Source organism: Diadema setosum, chromosome 21 (assembly GCF_964275005.1).
Source record: "Diadema setosum chromosome 21, eeDiaSeto1, whole genome shotgun sequence".
Taxonomy (NCBI): Eukaryota; Metazoa; Echinodermata; class Echinoidea; order Diadematoida; family Diadematidae; genus Diadema; species Diadema setosum.
In genome coordinates, this window is record NC_092705.1 from 25,370,564 (window position 1) to 25,375,629 (window position 5,066).

Sequence of the window (5,066 nt, forward strand, 5' to 3'; positions counted from 1 at the left end):
ATGTTCTTACAATTGTAACCAGTTCCATAGATATTCTCTGTAATACTTATGTCAGATGCAATATAAAGTGAAATTCATAGGCACCAATTTATTTATTATAAAATGATAATATCTGCAGGAAAATTTCCCTAAGAGCTGATGGGTTACAGTGCACTAGTAGTTGGGAGGACAGGATTACTGATAACAAACTTTGAACAAGTCAATGGAATATCCAATTGCACTCTAATAGTCAACCACATCAAGCATGATACAATAATTCAACTTTTTGTTTACAATGCTATCAATATGTGGATTTTCCATGTGTGCAGGTCTATTGGGCACTGAGTTCAAGGCACTGGCATGCAAGAATGCATAAAAATAGTCCAGTCACAGGCAAGCTGTCCTTTGAAGGCATTCATATCCTTTTTGCAAATGTCACGAAATCATGCATGGTTGAAGAATAATGTCTCCTAACAACATGTACATACCTGCCAACATTTCAAGATGAAATATCTTACTCGTGGATTGCAAAAATCTTATTTTATATGCAAACTGAAGTTAAAAATCTTACTTTCGGTCAAATCTTCAGAAAATACACATGAAAGGTATATCTAAATATTTTTCAAAAATCTGATTTCTCTGACAGAAAATCTGATTTTGCTATTTTTAACGTAAAAAATCTTACTGAATCTGATAAAATCTTACTAGTTGGCAAGTATGCATGTACACATATGAAATCTGAAGGTAATACAATTGTACATCAAAGAGTTTTGTTTGTTTATTTGTTTGTTTTTCAAAGAAGTGAAAAACTGACCCCATGTCACTCGAGAAATGTATGCTTCCCTCTAGTGCCAAGAATATGTTGGTACATGTATTCACAGCAAATCTATAGTATCTATTTAGTTGTAAAACATTTTTCTTGATCTGTACAGCTTACATTGAGTAAAGTAATGTTTAATATGTTGTCTTTTCATTGTTACAAATCTTGGAAGTACAGTAATTTGTTGATATGTCATATAAGGCCTCCCAATCATACAGACTGATCAATGCAACAACTCAGAAATGCGATCTAAAAGGTATTTGTAAAAATGTTTTGATAGTGGGCATTCAAACATGTTTCAAGCATTGGAAAGTTGATTAACGCAGTCTTAGACACATGTGAACTTCATCATGGTACTGTCCATGTACATGTTAACCCTGACAGCCTTTCTGGTGAGCTCATTAAAGGGAGGGTTCAAACAAGATCGACCACTGAAGTTTGAAGTCAAAAGATTTTCCAAACAGAGATACAGTTGTATCAACCTCAGTCTAGGAATAGTGCAGCATCAGAACAGATACTGTAGGTGGGTGACCACAAGACATGGTGGGAAAGAAAGAGACTTTAGGCAAAGCAAGAGCGGGAGAGAGGATTATGCCCTAAATAATGCTACAGAGGGCCCACACACAATGCATCCCTCCCTTTAAAGCTCTTTCCACCATCAGGGCTAATTCTCTCTTTCTCTGGCTCCCTTTGTTCTTTCTCGAAAAACGAGGGGAGGGGGAACATCTTCTTGGAAGGAATTAGTGCAAGCTTAAAGGGATAGTACAGGTTTGGTTGAGAAGCCGCTTCAGAGTTCAAGTTTCAAACATTTTTGACAATGTTTTCTTGAGATAATTAGAAACCCCTCATGAAATATGGAAGAGCACATAATTCTAAGAGGAGTTTAAAGCTTATTTGATGAAAATTGGTTTTGAAATGGCCGAGATAGCCAAAACAAAGTGATCCCAATAAAAAGTGGGACCCACATTTTAATAGGATTGTTTTGTTTAACTTGTCATTTTTTTTTTACATTACCGGTATATATCTCGGCCATTTCAAAACTGATTTTCATCAAATAAACCCTGAATTCCCCTTAGAATTCATTTCATAAAGCAGTTTCCAAATATCTCACAAAAAAAAAAAAGAATTAAAGGCTGAATCCTCACCTCAACCAATACTTAATTGTATACCATCCCTTTAAAGGAGACCTCCAGATGATTCTTTAGATTTTGCATTGAAACAAGGGTACAGATTTTCACAATTTGTATTTTGATTGGGATGAGTATGAATGTATTCAAAATTCATTATAAATCACAATGAAAGCGGTTGATGACAAAGCAGCTTCACTCATGAATGCGTGATTGAGTGCTCAAGGAAGCAGAACAAAAGAAGAAATCATGCATAAACTTCACACACGGGAACTTGTCAAGCAAGTGGTATTGTAATGGAATTACATTGCACTATTACTGGAATGTGTCAGCCTCCTACACAGGTCTACAATGTATGTCATCATTTTTGTTCATTGTATGAACATTTGTATGTTTGGGGGTTTTCAGAGTATTGGCTTAATATCTGCTCAAAAACCATGATAAATTCCAAAAATCTGTACAAGGTGCTATCAATTTATGTACTAGCTGATGTGAATACAAACTTATCTGGAATGCCCTCTCAAAAGGTTTCCCTAAAATGGTATCTTGCTACACCACCTCCCATATTATGTATAACTTCATAAGCATAATTTCAAATCTGACATAGAGATTGACCCTTGAAATTCTTGTTCTCTGTCTACAACACTATCTTTCTATCAAAGGGAATTAGGGAAAATACATTTGGAGCAAAGTTTGATTGCATTTAGGGCCTATTTGGCTATGCATGAAATGTCTGTTGAACACAGTGAAGTACATGTACATTGTCATTACAGCTATCATTCGATGCACATTGCACAGAAAAAAAATAAAATGTTTTAATAACTGACAGCAACTTTGAAAAATTTAGATTCTTGGTGCACCAAAAGACTAGCTGGGCTCCATTTCATAAAAGATGTTAGATGTTTCAAGAATGAAATACACTGTACATACATAAAAAATGCAGACTTCTACACGAGGTGGTCTACCAGTACAGTACCCATAATTTTCCAAGCCAGAACAATAAACATGGGAAAGTCTCAGCATTTTTATAATTTTTTTCTTCAAACTCTCACTCTGTGTAAATTTGACTTCATGACAACAAAACACACCTCTAAAAAGATGTCTGGCAGTTCAACAGAAACCACAAAAGATAAGGGGGGGGGGTCGGTAATAACGGTAACACAGAGAAATGAAGGAGGGAGAAAGTCAATGCTGTAAACAAGCTTTAAAAAAAATAGTGTTAATCACATCATTGTAGACAAGAAGTTATGTAATATGTAGAAGATGAAGCTATCACAGGGTAGGCTAGTTAGTACAGTTGTACTAGGGACTCTAGGGTAGTAGGTTTGCTCAATAGCTCCAAACATGCACTCAGCTATGGCCTATACAACGAATACGATATTTGATTTTTTGTATGGCTTCGCTGACCACTGCACTGGCAGCGATCGGTTGATACCACGGCCAGAGCCAGCAGGAAAATGGCATCAATATTCGCACAAAACGCATAGGTACTAACAAACTTACTGGTTCATTTTACGGTAGACAGATTAAAATATAAACGTCACTGCTTGCCCGACAAGTGACAGGGAGAGTGTTTCTCAAATTTCATGAACTTAATTAAAGATGGTAAGCGCCTCTAGCTCTACTTTGCTTGACTCGACTGCTGCACCACGACAGCGCGCTCCGGAGTTGGGAGTATACAGAAACACGATGCATATCTGGGCTTTGGTATTTTTCACTCAGCATCAATAAGAATGTCGCGCTTTTTATCACAATTGTGATAACCATCACACAACAAACTACTTGCCTACCTTTAGTAGATTTCCTGTATCATCCAAGGAACAGTGTGTAGAACGTATCTAGTTCAGAACTCGAGACCCGGCCTTGTGCAGAAAGATATATCATTTATTCCATGGCCCACCAAAACAACATCCCAAGAAGATCGTGCGCTTGCTTGTGGGCCAACACAGGTGCATGCAGCGGCCCTCGCTCCGCTCCCGATGCGAGAAGAGCAGCTTGACCAGTGTACACAAGCAACAACGCTCTCCTCTCACAGTTCGCCGTTACAAAACAAGCTTGGCTACAAACCACACGCTATTTCGTTATGATGCTGCAAATATGCTCATCCAACTATATTTCCAGGCTGCGTTTCAAAGACACAAAGTATCCCGTGAGCATGTTACCCAGAACACAGCAGAGGAATCTCACGATACCGGATTAGTGTGACAGCGTTTCGCATCCCAGCCGCCAAGCAAGCAGAAGTCGTGTATTCACGATACGTAGTAGGGGTACGGTACACACACCGCATAAGCATTACGAGCGTAGTATAGTAAGCGACGGTACCGCAGAAACCGGACCGGTGGTATTCGGGAACGCGGGTGCCTCGATGAACATGTACAAGCTGTACAAGGAGAGATTACTGGTGGCGTACTTTACATTCCACGTTTGTTACCACCACCACCACCACCACCAAAAGCAGCTACGGATATTTTCACATTCAGCTGAAGTTAGTCGTGACAGTGCTTCGGTGCTCATTTATACGTCATTGGAGTACGCCATTGGCTAGGGTGATACTGTAGTGTCTTTTCACTCAAATATAGTAAGTATCCTTACAAATAAAACGTGAAATCTGTTAGTTTACAAGAGGCTGCAGCACAGGTTAGAAATCAACGTGTTTGCTTGTTGTTGTTGTACGGGAGTATCATCACTTCGAATAATTATATTGTGTGTACGAACGGATTATACTGGGATTGGAATGATTTTTTTTTTTTTATAATACTAGTAATAGCTATGACAACATATCAATTAACTTGATGCGCGGAATAAGCATTTTCGTTTCTCAGTTTTGGTTTGGTTTGGTTCATTTTTTGCATTCAAGCAGATACAAATTCATCACAAATTCAAAAGACACAAGCAATGGCAAATGCAATGATTGATATTAGAACTAAATATTATAAGCACACAAGCAGATAAACAAAGACAATACAATAGATATAATATTATACATGTAAAACATGTAAATAAGTTAAAGGATATGATTATACAGTAAATTTTTTCCAGTAAATAAAGAGATAATTGAACGGAGGAGACCACCGTCATCAGCGGCGAGGCTAGAAATGCATGGGGCCTCATAAAAATAAGAATATTTCTTCTTCTTTTTT